Source organism: Balaenoptera musculus, chromosome 19 (assembly GCF_009873245.2).
Source record: "Balaenoptera musculus isolate JJ_BM4_2016_0621 chromosome 19, mBalMus1.pri.v3, whole genome shotgun sequence".
In the NCBI taxonomy this organism is placed as follows: domain Eukaryota; kingdom Metazoa; phylum Chordata; class Mammalia; order Artiodactyla; family Balaenopteridae; genus Balaenoptera; species Balaenoptera musculus.
Window position 1 is genome coordinate 48,128,667 of NC_045803.1, and position 18,177 is coordinate 48,146,843.

The 18,177-nt window shown below is 40.5% G+C and overlaps 1 protein-coding gene and 1 non-coding gene across 3 annotated transcripts in view; one reads left to right on the plus strand and one right to left on the minus strand.

Moving 5' to 3' along the window:
- The window catches only part of ZFP1 (ZFP1 zinc finger protein), a 62,489-nt gene that overhangs the window by 6,769 nt on the left and 37,543 nt on the right, over positions 1-18,177 (plus strand). The window contains exon 1 of one of the 2 annotated variants that reach the window (XM_036834482.1): positions 16,880-17,259. The exons of the other annotated variant lie outside the window; for it this stretch is intronic. The gene's annotated coding sequence lies outside the window, so the exon portion shown is untranslated. Of the gene's footprint in view, positions 1-16,879; positions 17,260-18,177 lie in introns of those variants that run through there. 2 annotated transcript variants of the gene reach the window in all.
- TRNAG-CCC lies at positions 10,283-10,355 on the minus strand. The gene has a single exon. It is a non-coding gene; the product is annotated as a tRNA-Gly (tRNA).

Genomic DNA, 18,177 nt, shown 5'->3' on the forward strand with positions numbered 1-18,177 from the left:
AAATGTAAGGCCAGACACTATAAAACTTTTAGAGGAAAACATAGGGAAAACACTCTTTGACATAAACCACAGCAAGATCTTTTTTGACCCACCTCCTAGAGTAACAGAAATAAAAACAAAAATAAAGAAATGGGACTTAATTAAACTTAAAAGCTTTTGCACAGCAAAGGAAACTATAAACAAGACAAAAAGACAACCCTCAGAATGGGAGAAAATATTTGCAAATGGAACAACAGACAAAGGATTAATCTCCAAAATATACAAACAGCTCATGGAGCTCAATATCAAAAAAACAAACAATCCAGTTAAAAAATGGGCAGAAGACCTAAATAGACATTTCACCAAAGAAGACATACAGATGGCCAAGAGGCACATGAAAAGATGCTCAACATCACTAATTATTAAAGAAATACAAATCAAAACTACAATGAGGTATAACCTCACACTGGTCATAATGGCCATTATCAAAAAAGCTAGAAACAATAAATACTGGAAAGGGTGTGGTGAAAAGGGAACCCTCCTACACTGTTGGTGGGAATGTAAATTGATACAACCAGTATGGAAAACAGTATGGAGGTTCCTTAAAAAACTAAAAATAGAACTACCATATGACCCAGCAATCCCACTACTGGGCATATACCCTGAGAAAACCATAATTCAAAAAGAGACATGCACCACAATGTTCATTGCAGCACTATTTACATTAGCCAGGACATGGAACCAACCTAAATGTCCATCAACAGATGAATGGATAAATAAGATGTGACACATATATGCATTGGAATATTACTCAGCCATAAAAAGAAACGAAATTGAGTTATTTGTAGTAAGGTGAATGGACCTAGAGTCTGTCATACCGAATGAAGTAAGTCAGAGAAAAACAAATACCGTATGCCAACGCATATATATGGAATCTAAAAAAAAAAAAAAATGGTACTGATGAACCTAGTTGCAGGGCAGGAATAAAGAGGTAGACATAGAGAATGGACTTGATGACATGGGGTGGGAGGGCAAAGCTGGGGCGAAGTGAGAGTAGCATCGACATACATACACTACCGAATGTAAAATAGTTGGCTGGTGGGAAGCAGCAGCATAGCACAGGGAGATCTGCTCAGTGCTTTGCGATGACCAAGAGGGGTGGGATAGGGAGGATGGGAGGGAGGCTCAAGAGAGAGGGGATATAGGGACATGTGTATGCATATGACTGATTCGCTTTGTTGTGCAACAGAAACTAACATGGTATTGTGAAGCAATTATACTCCAATAAAGATCTATTTTAAAAAAAAACTCAACAATAAGAAAACAAACAACCTGATTTAAAAACGGGCAAAAGGTCTGAACAGGCATTTCTCCAAAGAAGATATACTGATAGCAAATAAGCATATGAAAAGATGCTCAATATCATATGTCATCACAGAATTGCAAATTAAAACAAAACAAGATGACACTACACATCTATTAGGATGACTAAAATTTTAAAAACTGACATCGAATACTGATGAAGACACAGAGCAACAGAAATTCTCATTCATTGCTGGTGAGAATACAAAATGGTACAGTCACGTTGGAAGACAGTTTGGCAGTTTCTTATAAAGCTAATCATAATCTTACCATATGATCCAGCAATCACCTTTCTAGGTACTTACCCAATTGAGCTGAAAGCTTCTGTCCATACAAAAGCCTGCGCACAAATATTTATAGCAGCTTTCATAATCTCCAAAAACTAAAATGTCAACAACCAAACAACCAAAATGTCCATCCAAAGGTGAATGGGTAAACCAACGGCAGTCCATTCATACAATGGAATATTTGTCAGCTAAAAATAGAAATAAGCTATCAAGTCACAAAAAGACATGGAGGAACCTTAAATATACATTGCTAAGTGAAAGAAGTCATTCTGAGAAAACTACATCCTGATTCCAACCATGTTACATTCTGAAAAGACAAAACTAGGGAGGCAGTAAAAAGACCAGTGGTTGCCAGGGATTCAAAACCAGGGGGGTGGTGATGAATAAATGAAGTACAAGGGATTTTTAGGGTGGTAAAGCTATTCTGTATGATACTGTAATGGTGGATACATGACATTATGCATTTTTCATAACCTATAGAACTTTACAACACCAAAAGTGAACCTTAGTGCAGGCAAATTTCTTTCTTTCTTTCTTTCTTTAAATATTTATTTATTTTGGCGGTGCCAGGTCTTAGTTGCAGCAGGCAGGATCTTCGTTGTGGCATGTGGGATCTTTAGTTGCGGCATGCAGGCTTCTTAGTTGCAGCATGCGAACTCTTAGTTGTGGCATGCATGTGGGATCTAGTTCCCCAACCAGGGATCAAACCTGGGCCCCCTGCATTGGGAACGTGGAGTCTTACCCACTGGACCACCAGGGAAGTCCCCAGGCAAATTTCTAAAAAAATCATTTAGGAGATTGGCGGATCCCAGGAAAGAATGCAGACTGTGACAAGACAGTTTAACTCTATCTTTCTAAATGTATGAAATGATCTCACTGAAGAGGGTGGGAGAAACAGGTGCTGACCTAAATGAATGGAGTTTATTAGACTAAAGGCAAAAGGAATGGCTCATAAGCACTGTACTCTAATCAGCCAAGTTGTTTCCCACAGGGGTACGAGTTAACACTTCTGATACAGCTTTACGTGTAACTGGATTGATTGAATAAATTAGTAAATGGGGAAAAGTGACAAGTCTCCCATTCAGAAGAATTCCAAATAAATTATGTAGCTACACCACCCTCAAGGGAGGAAGCATAACTTCCCACTCCCTAAATGTGGGCTTTTCCAAGTGACTTCCTTCCAAAGTACAGTATGGAAAGGGGGAAAGAAAAAGGGTCACATTATAGTGGAGAGACCTGGCAAATGCTACTTCAGCCAGCTGATCAAGGTCAACATCAACAGTCAAAAACCACATTGATGGTATGTACCTGTACTGAATTGAATAGCATCCTCCCAAAATTCATGTCCTTCTCAGGACCTCAGAATGGACTTTATTTGAAAATTGGGTCTTTGCAGGTGTAATTAGTTAAGACAGGGTCCTACTAGAGTAGGGTTGGCCATTTGTCCAATGTGACTGGTGTCCGTATAAGAAGAGGCGAAGAGACACAGACACATGAGGAGAGAAACGTCACATGACCATAGAGGCAGCAATTGAGGTGCTGCAGCTCAAGTGAGTCAAGAAGCTGGGAAGAAGCAAGGAAGGATTCCCCGCTATGGGTTTCAGATGCTGCATGTCCTTGCCAACACCTTGATTTCAGACTTCTAGCCTCCAGAACTGAGAAAAAACAAATTTATGTTGTTTTAAGTCACTTGGTTTGTGATACTTCGTTACAACAGCCCTAGGAAACTAATATAATACCCTTGATATGGTATGATAAAAATGGTCCTTTTTACCTCTGATGTCTTCCTCCCCAAAACCCATAACCTCAGTCTAACCATGACAGAAACACCAGACATTTACCAATAGAGGAGCATCCTACAAAATGCCTGACTAGTACTCCTCAAAACTGTCAAAATCATCGAAAACAAGGAAAGTCTGAAAAAACCACAGCCAAGGAGAGCCCATCTTAGTCCATTCAGGCTGCTGAATGGACTTCAGCAACCCATGAACAATATTTATTGGCTTAAATAATATTTATTTCTCACAGTTCTGGAAGCCGGGACGTCCAAGATCAAGGCTTCGGCAGATCTGGTGTCTGATAAGAACTGCTTTCTGGTTCCTAGACAGCTGTCTTCTCACTGAGTCCTCACATGGTGGAAGGGGCAAGAGAGCTTTCTGGGGTCCGTTTTATAACACTAATCACATTCATGAGGGATCTGCCTTCCCGACCTGATCACCTCCCAAAGGCCCTACCTCCAAATACCATCACATTGGGGATTAGGTTTCAACATATGAATTTTATGGGGACACAAACATTCACTCTGTAGCAGAGCCTAAGGGGACATGAAGACTAAATGTAATGTAGCATCCTGGATGGAATCCGGGAACAGAAAAAGGACATTCAGTAAAATTAAGGAAATCTGAAAAAACTGTGGACCTTAGTTAATAATATATTAATGTTGGTTCATTAATTATAACAAATGAACCATACTAATTAATATGAGATGTTAATTAATAATAGATGGAGGGACTTCCCTGGAGGTGCAGTGGTTAAGACTTTGCCTTCCAGTGCAGGGGGTGTGGGTTTGATCCCTGGTCAGGGAGCTAAGATCCCACATGCCTCGCGGCCAAAAAACCACAACATAACAGAAGCAATATTGTAACAAATTCAGTAAAGACTTCAAAAAACACACAAAAAAATCAAAATCCACATCAAAAAAATCTTAAAAAAAAAAAAATGGGGACTTCCCTGGTGGTGAAGTGGTTAAGAATCTGCCTGCCAATTTGGGGGACACGGATTCGATCCCTAGTCCAGGAAGATCCCACATGCTGTGGAGCAACTAAGCCCGTGGGCCACAACTACTGAGCCTGCATGCCACAACTACTGAGCCTGCGCACCACAACTACTGAGCCCGTGCACCTAGAGCTCATGCTCCACAACAAGAGAAGCCACCGCAATGAGAAGCCCGCACAAAGCAACAAGGAGTAGCTCCCGCTTGCTACAACTAGAGAAAGCCCGTGCAGCAACAAAGACCCAACGAAGCCAAAAAAAAAAAAAAAAAAAGTAGATGGAAACTATGCACTCTTGTGGGGGCATATTTGGAACTCTGCTATCTGCTCAGTATTTGGTAAATATAAAACTTTTCTGAAAAAATTAGGTCTATTAATAAAAATATAAATAAAAAGGGATTAATAAGGGGGGATTGGATCCTAGTAGATAACTAAACATACCGTAAGACACAATCATGAAAAGTGTGGTATTGTTGCATGAATAGACAGAAAGACTAATGGAACAGAATAGAAAGTTCAGAAATATAACCAAATATTTTATGTATGATGAAGGTGGCACCTTAAGTCCATGTAGTAAAAATGGACTTATTAACACATGGTATCAGGGAGAAAAATAAAATTGGATCCGTATCCAAGGTAAATACCAAAGAGATAAAATATTTAAATGTAAATAAATGAAATCATAAAAGTATTAGAAGAAAATGGCATTTTTTGAATTAATGTGTTGATCCAGTAGATTGCTAATCACAGGTATAAAATTTCTGTTATGTGAAATGAATAAATTCTAGAAATCTACTGTACAGCACTGTGCTTGTATATAACCCTACTGCACAGTGCACTTAAAAATCTGTTTAAGTGTTCTTACACTTAAAACAATTTTTTTAGTAAAAAATTTTTGAAGATCTAGTAGACAAGTAAAATGATGAAAGACCCTTTTTTTTTCTTTGACTAAAGAACAAGTATTGCTGAGGCTTCATTGCCACGTTCCTTAGAACCAGAAATGTTTGGTTGACAGTTGTCTGATTTGTGTTAATACACTTTAATTTCAAAAAGTACTTTTGTTCCTCCATTTACTACCCCACTGTATCAGTTAGCTATTGCTGTAGTTTAACAAGCACCTAAAACTCTGTGGCATAAACACTTATTCTTTCTTTTTTTGATCTCTTTTTTTTAAATTGAAGTATAGTTGATTTACAATGTTGCATTAATTACTGCTATACAGCAAAGTGATTCAGTTATACATATATATACATTCTATTTTTAAACTCTTTTTTGGCTGTGTTGGGTCTTCGTTGCTGGGTGTGGGCTTTCTCTAGCTGCGGTGAGTGGGGGCTACTCTTCGTTGTGGTGCACGGGCTTCTCATTGCGGTGGCTTGTCTTGTTGCGGAGCATGGGCTCTAGGCACGCGGGCTCAGTAGTTGTGGCTTGTGGGCTCAGTAGTTGTGGCACACGGGCTTACTTGCTCCGTGGCATGTGGGATCTTCCCAGACCAGGGCTCGAACCCGTGTCCCCTGCATTGGCAGGTGGATTCTTAACCACTGTACCACCAGGGAAGCCCTCTATTTTTAAAACATTCTTTTCCATTATGGTTTATCACAGGATATTGAATATAGTTCTCTGCTATGCAGTAGGACCTTGTTATTTATCCATTCTATATATAAAAGTTCACATCTGCTAACCCCAACCTCCCACTCCATCCTTCCCCCAACCCCCTTTTCCCTTGGCAACCACCAGTCTGTTCTCTATGTTCGTGATTCTGTTTCTGTTTCATAGATAGGTTCATTTGTGTCATATTTTAGATTCCACATATAAGTGACATCATACGGTATTTGTCTTTCTCTTTCTGACTTACTTCACTTAGTATAATAGTCTCTAGGTAGGTCCATCCATGTTACTGCAAATGGAATTATTTCATTCTTTTTTATGGCTGAGTAGTATTCCATTCTAAATATGTACCACATCTTTTTTTTCTTTAGATTTATTTATTTTTATTTTTATTTTTATTTTTATTTTTATTTTTGGCTGTGTTGGGTCTTCGTTGCTGTGTGTGGCCTTCTCTAGTTGCGGCGAGCGGGGCTAGTCTTTGTTGCGGTGCACAGGCTTCTCATTGCAGTGGCTTCTCTTGTTGTGGAGCATGGGCTCTAGGCGCACGGGCTTCAGTAGTTGTGGCAAGTGAGCTCTAGAGCACAGGCTCAGTAGTTGTGGTGCATGGGCTTAGTTGCTCTGCGGCGTGTGGGATCTTCCCGGACCAGGGCTCAAACCCATGTCCCCTGCAATGGCAGGCGGATTCTTCACCACTGCGCCACCAGGGAAGTCCCCCACATCTTCTTTATCCATCCATCTGTCAATGGACATTTAGGTTGTTTCCATGTCTTGGCTATTGTGAATAGTGCTGCTATGAACATAGTGGTGCATGCATCTTTTTGAATTATAGTTTTGTCTGGATATATGCCCAGGAGTGGGATTGCTGGATCATATGGCAACTCTATTTTTAGTTTTCTGAGGAATGTCCATACTGTTTTCCACAGTGGCTGCACCAATTTACATTCCCACCAACAGTGTAGGAGGGTTCCCTTTTCTCTACATGCTCTCCAGCATTTATTGTTTGTAGATTTTTTAATGATGGCCATGCTGACTGGTGTGAGGTGATACCTCATTGTAATTTTAATTTGCATTTCTCTGATAATTAATGATGTTGAGCATCTTTTCATGTGCTTTTTGGCCATCTGTATGTCTTCTTTGGAGAAATGTCTATTTAGATCTCCTGCCCATTTTTTGTTTGGGTTGTTTGTTTTTTTGTTATAGAGCTGCATGAGCTGTTTGTATACTTTGGAAAGTAATCCCACGGATAAAGAAGATGTGGTACATGTATACAATGGAATATTACTCAGCCATAAAAAGGAATGAAACTGGGTCATTTGTAGAGACGTGGATGGACCTAGAGACTGTCATAAAGAGTGAAGTAAGTCAGAAAGAGAAAAATAGATATCGTATATTAATGCATATATGTGGAATCTAGAAAAATGGTACAGATGAACTGGTTTCCAAGGCAGAAATAGAGACACAGATGTAGAGAACAAACGTATGGACACCAAGGGGGGAAAGAAGGGGCAGGAGGTGGTGGTGGTGGGATGAACTGGGAGACTGGGATTGACATATATACACTAATATGTATAAAATAGATAACTAATAAGAACCTGCTGTATAAAAAAAAATAAAATTCAAAAAATAATAATAATTTTAAAAAAGAAAGTAGTCCCTTGTAGTGTCTGTCTCTTCCTTTGCAAATATTTTCTCCCATTCTGTAGGTTGTCTTTTTGTTTTGTTTAAGGTTTCCTTTGTTGTGCAAAAGCTTGTAAGTTTGATTAGGTCCCATTTGTTTATTTTTGTTTTCATTTCTATTGCCTTGGGAGACTGACCTAAGAAAACATTGATATTTATTCATGTCATTTATTCTTTTTTTTTGTCTTGTTTTGTTTTTTCTTTGGCCGCATGCAGAATTCCCCCAACCAGGGATAAAACCTGGAAACGTGGAGTCTTAACCCCCGGAAAACCAGTGAAGCCCAGTAAACATTTATTCTTGTTCATGAGTCTGTAGGTCAGCTGGGTGATTCTTCTGGTCTTGGCCTGTCTCACTTGTGCATTTTTGGTTAATTTGGGGGGTTAGGTAGGCAGCTCTGCTGATCTCAGTTGGAATTTCTCATATATCTGGGCGTCAGCTGGCTGTAGGCTGGTTTAGAAGGGACTCAGCAGGACAACTTGCTCTCTTCCACGTGGTCTCTTGTGTTCCAACAGCATTCTAAGAGAAAGTAGGAACATGTGAGGGCCAATATATCATTATTTTCATAGCTTTGTAGCCAAGCAAGTCACAAAGCCAGCCTCAGTTCAAGAGGCAGGGAAATAGACTGCACCTCCTGATAAGAAGACCTGCAAAATCAAGTGGTAATTGAGGCCACTCCTTTTCCATAATGACCTCTAAATCCCACTGAGATATCAACTACTTCTGATACAGAAAAAAACTTCCTTCAAGCTATTTAGCAAAATGTGACCCACGGCTGGACACAAAGAAATGATTGCTTGTGTATGAAGAACACCTCAGTGTTCTTCAGGATTGCTTTCCTGGAAAAACAAAATACAAAACCAATTTCCCATAGCATAAAAAAAGCACTGTAGGGCCTTATGCAGTAAAGGGTTAACTTAGCAAGTCTGGGTTGTCTAAACCTTGTACCTTCCAAAGGAAGGCTTGACTGTTGCCCAGCCCTTGGGAGGTAACTTCTAACCTCTAGGCTGGTAGAATATCCTGTCTGATAAGAGTGTTTTTCTTTACCTGGAGACCTTGAACCAGCCAGATGCTTTATGCTGGGGCTCTTGGTCCACATGGTATCAGCTCGACCTGGGGAGGGGCTGGAGACTAAGGTCAGCCGTGTGGGCAGTCAGACATGCTCATAGCGCCAATCTGCAATAAAGACCCTGGACACCAAGGCTTGGCTGAGCTTCTGGTTAGCAATACTCCATGTGTGATGTCACGTACCATTGCTGGGAGAATCGAGCGCTGTCTGCATGACACCACTGAGGGAGGACAGATGGAATCTTGTGCCTGGTATCTCCAGGACCTTGGCCTTTGTGCATTTTTCCATTGCTGATTTTAATCTGTGTCCTTTCACTGCAGCAAACTGTAACCATGAGTGCAGCAGCTTGCTGAGTTCTGAGTCCTTCTAAGGAAAAATTGAACCTGAGCATGGTCTGTGGGACCCCCTAAAACAGTCATATTATCATTTTGAAGCCATAGACAGATTATCTTTTTCAGAATTAAAACTTGTTGGCTTCTCCAGGCTTTTGTTTTTCCATTTGTAAACAGGTATTTGGACCAATAGACTCCTGATCTGTTCTATTTATGGATCTACCCATAAAATAGGGGAAGCTTTGATGCAGTTGCTTTATTTTGTAATAATACTTTGTCCAATAATACTCAAACCCACATCTTTCTGACTTGTATGAAATTATCTCTAAATTCTCTATAAAAAACAGTGCACCCAGTAATAAACCTGATTCCGAATGACTATGATTATTTTTTCCCCAAGGTGGGATTAATAGGATATTCTTTAGGTGTCTCTCCACAAGGAGGAGATATAAGCGAGGAACTAGCTGGAGTTCTTTGCAGTCCCAAGACCCGGCTAGCAGGAAAGAAGAACTGAAGGAGCAGCTACCTACCCTGGTGCTATGCGGGGGCACCGCCATTCCACTGAGGTGGGCAGCCCTGAAAAGTTGGATGATGCTGGAAGCTACGCCCTCCAGCAGGATGCAGGATGCGTAGGCAGCTCTTGGTACACTCAGGTGGACAGGACTACAGAACTGCATGATACTGATAGTAGTTGGGTTTCAAGCGTCGTTACTTCTTGCCCCAGTCATTCATTCATTCCTCATCTATACTGAGCACAGTGCTGGAAAGGCCTCAATAAATGAGACAGACAGTCCTTATATGCCCAGAGGATCCTTGATGAAGACTTCTAAGCCATTGACCATGTAAGATCGCTTCATTCACTGAGGTGAAAGATGGCCTTGTCAAACACTCAGTTAAGATAACTAAATTTTTCGAGGTTCAGGTTAGTTCCGTTCTCCACAGTTAATTGATGTTAAAAATAAAGGAAAGATAGCATGAGATATTCACTGTGCTCCAAATAAGGAGAATTTTTGCAGGCTCCGTACTTTGTAATTTTGTTTTGTTTTTTAAATATTTATTTTTTATTTCACGCCAGGTCTTAGTTGCAGCACACGGGGTCTTCGTTGTGGCACATGGGATCTTTTTTTTTTTTTTTTTCGTTGCGGCATGTGGGCCCTTTAGTTGTAGCATGCGGGCTCTTAGTTGCGGCACGTGGGATCTAGTTCCCTGACCAGGGATCGAACCCGGGCCCCCTGCGTTGGGAGCACAGAGTCTTAACCACTAGACCACCAGGGAAGTCCGTGTAATTTTGCCATGAAAAAAAAAAAAATAGAGGCCACTTCTCAGAGCCCCAAATGAGGAGGGAAAAGCTGTGATTAGGTATCATTCCTTTCCATCATCTCAGGTATATAAAAGAGGGAGGCAGGTAGACTGGCTGGGAGAAATTGGTGACCAGATGGAGTGGTGTTGTCAGACACTGGAAATAATACAAGGAAAGGAACATCCACTGGTAGGGGTCTGATTATGGAGTCTTGGAGTCATGATTATAGGGATTATGGAGCCTAATACGTGATTATGGAGTCTTGGCTCAAACCTCACCTGCTGAGTAAAGTCTTCTCTAGCCATTCTACTCAAAAATGCACCCCCCCCCCGACACTCCTGATACGACCCTCTTAGCAGTGAACTCCATCTGACATGCTCTATGTTTTACTTATTGTTTATTGCCTGTCTCCCCAAGTAGAATGTAAGCTCATAAGGGGAGAGAGCTATGGGTCGCTCACAGCTGTGCCCAAGCACAGTGCCTGCCACCAGCAGGTGCTTGACAAGCGTTAATGGCAGGAATGCTGAATAAAGGAGTAGAAAATAAAGATGCTTGGGGAAAAAAACCTGAACCTCTCACTCAGAAAAAGAATTGTTTTAAAACCTGGCAAGGAGTAAGGAATTGCTGTTAGTATTTGGCCAAAAATTCTTCTTAAACCTTGACCTTCTCAGGTTCTGAGTCTAGATGAAGGAACAGAAAATTGATAATTAAAATTTAAGGTGATCAGGAAAATCCAGACTGTGTGGAAGTTCTTCAGAATAGACAATGCAGTGTTTTCAGCCTATAAATGGCAAAGAAAAAAAAAAAGATATGGAGGGGGGGACCTATGTATTAAAAGACATTAATCATGGGATGTGGGTTCATTTGGATCTTGAGTTTTAAAAATTTGAAGAAATGTTCGTGGAAACAGTTTGGAAATACGAACACCAACTGGACATTTGAATACTATTAAGGAAACTTTTAAAATATTTTAGGTGGGATAATGGCGCACAGTGACTGTGCTTTACAGTGTGATCCACAGGCCCCTGGGGTCTCCAAGACCCTTGCATGGGATCCAGGAGGTCAAGGCTCTTTTAATAATAACACTTCGGCATTATTTTCCTATTTCGTTGAGTTGACATTTGCACTGATGGTGCAAAAGCACTTGGTGGGGGAGCTTGCTGGTGCCACAGCAGGATTCCAGACAGTGGCACCAAGCTGCACTGGAAGTCACTACCTATTTTTTTTCTTTTGGCTGTGCTGCGGCCTGCAAGATCTTAGTTCCCCAACCAGGGACTGAACCCATGTCCCCTGCAGTGGAAGTACGGAGTCTTAACCACTGGACCATCAGGGAATTCCCTGGCAGTCACTGCTTTCTGCGCTCTCACGCAATTGCAGGAAAGAAGTGCCAGTTTCACTTAAGAATGACCTTTAATGGAGCAGTAAAAATGATTAATTGTATTGTCTCAACCTTTGAGCACATGTCTTTTTAACATTCTGTCTGATGAAACGGGAAGTACGTACAAAGTACTTCTGCTGCACATAGAAGCAAGACGTTGTCTCCAGGAAAACCACTTGTGCGGTTGAGTCGTGAGCTGAACTAGCTGCTTTTCTCATGAAACATTTTTACTTGAGTGGCTGACAGTCAAACAAAGGCTGGGTGTTTGGCAGACATTTTCTCAAAAATGAATGAAGTGAGCTGTCATTCCAAGGAAAACAAGTGACTATATTTCTTGCCCAATGATAAAAGGAGCTTTCAAGTGAAAATTTGAATTTTGGCAAAAACCTGATTCTGCTTCCCAATACTTATTAAAGCTTTTCTGATGAGACCAGTGGTGATATTATTATGGTCATTTGATACTATGTAATAAAATGTATCAACATTTCAAAGATCTTTATGACTCAGTAAGCCAGTGTTCTTCAAAGACCAGGGCATGATGTTACAAAATCATGCCTGGATAAATGATCCATTCAAAGTACAAGAAAGACCAATGGATTTTAATATAACAGAGTATACAAGTTCTTTGATAAAATCATGTGATCTAGGGTCTATGCCCCATGGGAATGTCATTTGAGCACATAAACAAAAATAAAATTTTTTGTCAATATCTATGAGCTAACCACACTGTTATTTATGAGCTTTGGGATATTTGCTCCACTTTAAACAGTCACTATTATAACAGTTAAAATCTCTTTACATCCAATAACAGTGCCATACAAGCATGTGCTTACTGTTGGTGCCAGTGCTTGTTGGAACGGAAGTGGATATTACAACATGCTCGGAAGATCAAACAACCACTAGGACATGCTGGGTAGTTGATTGAGAAGAGAGTGTGAAACCTTAGTGGAAGGTCAAAAAAATTTAAAGCAACATTTAAATTAAAATATGCAATATGTTTTTTTAAAAAACATCCTCTATACTTTCCCTTTATTCCTAAGAGGAAATTAATAGAAAATAATGTGGTTTTGAACTTTGCAAGGTCTTCAGAAACAGTCCATGCACACAGTACTTTACGTTGTTATGCATAAGGCAGTAGGGAGTTTATTTTGTGTGTGTTTATTGGGGGAAAAGTGTATATTTCTTCTTTTTGTACATTTCAGTATTTAGTCCTTTTAAAATATGCATAATTTTTACAAAAATAGTATCATACTCTTGTGTGATCTACATTTTTTCATTTCTCAACTTATTAGACACCTCCCCCATGGAGTTAGTATACATTATCATTTTCAATGTCTCCCCAAATTCCATTTACATATCATAATTTAATTACATCTATTGAAAGATTTTTAGACTGTTTCCAGTGTTTTGCAGATATAAGCTGTAATGTGAGAACATTCATGTATATATATCATTGTACAAGATTAAAATCTATGATAATTTAAATTTTTCAACTTTTGATACAATGAGGACTTCAGAAAGATTTTATGTACTATAATCCCACCAGAATTGTATAAAAATTTTTTCCAAGTTGTTCCAATCCTGGGTCTCATTACTCTTTTAAACATTGACCAAACTTATAGGTCAAAATGATATTACATATGTTATCATATAGCTTTTCTTTGATTTTGAGTAGAGAGAAAACATTTTTGATAAATTTATTCTGTGTATTTCGTCTTTAATTGGTTCTTCATATACTGAGCTTATTTTTCTTAATGGGGTTAAATTAACATATAAAAGAGGAGTTCATAAATTAAGACTACCCTTTTTCTTCATTCACGTACCATGTATATTTTCCCAGCTTATCTGTCTTTAACTTTGTTTATAGAATTTTTTTCAAAGTTAGTCTCTATAGTTGAATTTGTCAATTATTTCCTTGATGATTTATGCCTTTGGTGTCATACCTTCTCACCCAAAGTATATAAAAAACATTCCCTTATCATTTCTTTACAACTACTTTGATACTTTCACTTTAAAATTTAAATTGTGAATCCGGCTTATACTTAACTGTCCTAATATGCAGTCTTAGGAATCTAACATTTTTTCCTCCAAATTGTTAATTAGTTGCCCAAGAACAATCATGGAAAATTCCAATCTTTCACAAGTGCTGTGAAAACAGACACTAAATTAATATATACTCTTGAGTCTTTTTTTTTTTTTTCTGGAGCCAGTACTAAAAAGTTTTCATGTTTTAGCTTTGTAATACATTTTTATATCTAATAGTTATTAGTCTCTCTTTTTAAAAAATATCCTGAGTATTCTGTTTTTCTTTCTGATGAAGTATGGAATTATTCCATCAAATAAAAAATAATCAAAAGGGCACAAACAATAAATAACAAAAATACCTTGCTGAGACTTTGATTTTTAGTAATTTACAGAGTTATGCAACAATCACTTCAACTCAGCTTATTATTTTTTAAAATTATGGTAAAATATACATATGAAATTTACCATTTTTAACTATACAATTCAGTGGTGTTAAGCACATTCACAGTGTTGTTTATCCATCACCATCGTCTCTTTTCAGAACTTTTTCATCGTCCCAAATAGAAACTCCCTACCCATTAAACAATAACTCCCATGCCTTCCCCCAGTCTTGTCCCCAGCAATCTCTACTTTCTCTCTATGAGTTTGCCTATTCTAGATACTTTATGTAAGCAGAATCATACAATATTTGTCCTTCGGTATGTGGCTTATTTCATTTGTATTTTCAAGGTTCATCCATGTGGTAGCATGTATCAGATATTCATTCTTTTTTTGGCTGAATAGTATTCCACTATATGTATATACCACATTTTATTTATCCATTCTTCTGTTGATGGGCACTAAGATTGTTTCCGTCTTTTTGCTGTTGTGAATAGTGCTGCTATGAACATTGATGTACAAGTAATATATCTGAGCAGAACCCTATGATAGGGTCTTCCCAGGAAAGAACTGCCCCCACCAATGTCCTCTGCCTGCCTCTTGTTTGTAGAAAACTTTAGCCTTGTAGGCCTTCCCCAAGTTCCAAAGAGCAGATTTAATCAGAGAAGTGAGAAAATACAAAAACAAAGAAAAACAGTCAAGCAAGACAAAATAATAATTGTTCGGCCAGTAAACAAACTCAAGGACCTTTAGTTCCTTCTCAAGGGCTATAGATAACATTTTGAACCATATCCTTGAGCTATTTTGCCAATCCTGAAACCTCCGCCAGGTGGAAGAAGTTAACTACATGTTGACCACAAGCACATAGACCCCAAACTGGTTGAAACCAGAAGGTTGATGATGTTGACTCCTGATTACCTCACCACCAATCAATCATAAAGATGTCCATGAGCTGATTACTCCACACCCCACAATCCTCTCCCTCACCGTGTCTTTAAAAATCTTTCCCTAAAAGCCATTGGGGAATTCCAGTGTTTTAAGCATTATTCGCCTGTACTCCTTGCTTGGCCTTGCAATAAACCCTGCACTTTCCTTCACCACAGCCTGGTATCAATAGACTGGCTTCGCTGTTTGCATACAGACCCAAGTTTGGTTCAGTAACAGTAGCTTTTTGAGACTATATGTTGTTTTAATTAAAAACTAGTTGCTAACACTACACACCTATTAGAATGGCCAAAATCCACAACACTGACAACACCAAATGCTGACAGGGGTGTGGAGCAACAGGAACTCTCATTCATTGCTGGTGGGAATGCAAAATGGTACAGCCATTTTGGAAGACAGTCTGGCAGTTTCTACAAAACTAAATATATTCTCACCATACAATCTGACAATTGTGTTCCTTGATATTTATACAAATGAGAAACTTATTTCCACACAAAACACTGCACAGGGATGCTTATAGCAGCTTTATTCATAATTGTCAAAACTTGGAAGCAACGAAGATGTCCTTCAATTGCTGAATGGATAAATAAGTGGTGGTACATGCATACAATGGAATATTATTCAGTGCTAAAAAGAAATGAGCTATCAAGCCATGAAAAGAATGGAGGAACTTTAAATGCATATTACTAAGTGAAAGAAACCAATCTGAAAAGGCTACATACTGAATGATTCCAACTATGTTACATTCTGGAAAAGGGAAAACTGTAATAGGGAAGAAATTTCGTATTCTATTACAAGTTAATCACTAAAGGGATGTTGCCTATAAGCTTAAATTATACATAATAGCCCATCTCTGGGAACCCCTGCCTCCCAGGTAATGTGCATTAAGCTAAAATACCTTTCTTCAGCTCACAGGAAACATCTTGACCAGGCCCACCTGTGAATGACTACAGGAAGAAGAAGTTAACATACCCCCTCCAGAGGCTGAGGGGAACCAGGAAACGTTTGACCCTACTCCCTCCCTTTTTAGTGTAAAAGAAGCCTGAGTTCTAACTCAGGCAAGATGGTTCTTTGGGACACACATTCATCTTCTTCTAGGTCTGCTGGTTTTCTGAGTTAGGTCGCTGTTCCTTGCCCCAAGAACGTCTCTTGATTTATTGGCCTGCGGTGCAGCTTGGACTTGGTAACAATCCTAGGAGTACAGTAAAAAGGTCAGTGACTTTCAGGGACTCAGGGAGAATGAGGGAAGGACGAATAGATGGAGCACAGGGGATTTTGTGGGCAGTGAAACTATTCTGTATGATACTATGGTGGTGGATACATGTCATCATATATTTGTCAAAACCCATAGAATGTTCAACACCCAGAGTGAACCCTAGTGTAAACTATGGACTTTGGGTGATTTGTCAGTGTACATTCGATCGTAGCAAATGTACCACTGTGGTACTGGAGGTTGATAGTGGAGGAGGCCATGCATGTGTGGGTGCAGGTGGTATAGTGGAACTCTGTGTTCCTCATAGAGGAACATCTGCATCTCCTCATATTTTACTGTAAACCTAAAACTTAAAAAAAAAAAAAAAGTAGTTGCAGCACATGGTATCTTTATGGCCGATTTTATTTTTTAAAAATATCAGAAAGGTGTGAACTTAATGTTACATACAGTTATCTTTGAAAAGTGAGATTATGGGTAATATTTGCTTTATTTTATACATATTTTCTAATTTAAATGCTGTTACCATAGATGACCTGTGTAATCTTTAAAAGCCAGGATTTGTATTTTGGGGTAGGTAGTGGTTGTAACTCATAAACCGCTCTGGTGGAAGTGAAGTCCAGGTCAAGGGATTATCTTGGTCAGCACTCATCCGACCGGCTAAACAAGGTGAAGACTTTCCTGAGAGTCCCTACGGTGAGGCCCTGCAGGCTTATGGGAAATGTAGTCCCGAAGTTCGATGGACCACCCCTCGGAGGACCCTGGGACGGCAAGCAGCCCCTGCATCTGCGCATGTGCAATGCTGCGAGCGCGCCGGTGGCCGCCCTTCCCCCCACCTCCCGCCGCGAGTGGGTGACAGGGCTCCGGTCTCCACGCGTTTTAGCTGCCCCGCGCCGTGACCCGGCCTGGCACTGAGCCACGAGCGGGGGCTGTGCCCCTCCAGGTATGAGGGGGGCCTGCCAGGCAGCTCCGCGGGGTCTGGGGGCCGAGGGGAAGGAGATGAGGGATGGGCTCGTGCCCGCGTGGGGTTGGAGCCCAAACTTCGGTGACTCGCAGGCGGCGGCGACCCTCGGGGCGGTGTCCGGGGCGGGCCGGCCCTCTCCTCGGCGCTAGACCGGCGGGGCCCGCCTGGCCGGACGTGCGGGGGCGGGAACGGCCGAAGGGGAGGGCGGCGGCGAGGGCCAGCCTTCCTCCCTTTGTCAGGCAAAGCGCCTCCGACCCGCCGCGAAGGTCTCCGGCCGCGCAGGATCGGGTCTTGAAACCCGGCGGGCGGGCGGGCGCAGGGCGAGGCTGGGGGCGGGGCCGGGCGCACCTGGCAGCGCCCGGATGCCGCGTGCGGCTGCCCAGGGCCTCGCGGGGTGGAGGGAGGCTTGAAAGGTTTCGCAAGTTTCCTGATGCACAAATTGCTGAATGAGTAAGACCTGTGACCTCTTTGCAAGAGACTTTTCAGCTGAAGTGTTCACCCAATCCTCACACCTACCCTGTGTCTTCGCTTAGTTCTTCAGTTTCAACAGAAGGAGAAGTGAAGGCTCTGGTGAAGTGATTTACCCAAGGTCAAACAGCCAGCTGGTACTTTGTCATATGAATGGGAAATATTTTTTCATTTACCTTTTAATTTTGCTCATTGGTGGTTTTTGCCATGGAGGCGTTTTGAATTTCTTTATGGTTGAATTTACTGCTCTTCCTTTTTATGACACCCAAAAGCCTTCACCACTTTGAGATTATACAAGTTTTACTAATGATTCCCACTGGTACTTTAGAGTAAGTTATATTTTAAAGAAATCTGTTGGTACTTTTATTATGATCCAGTTAATGGTTACATTTAGTTAGGGGGAATGGACACCTTTATGAAGTTGGATCT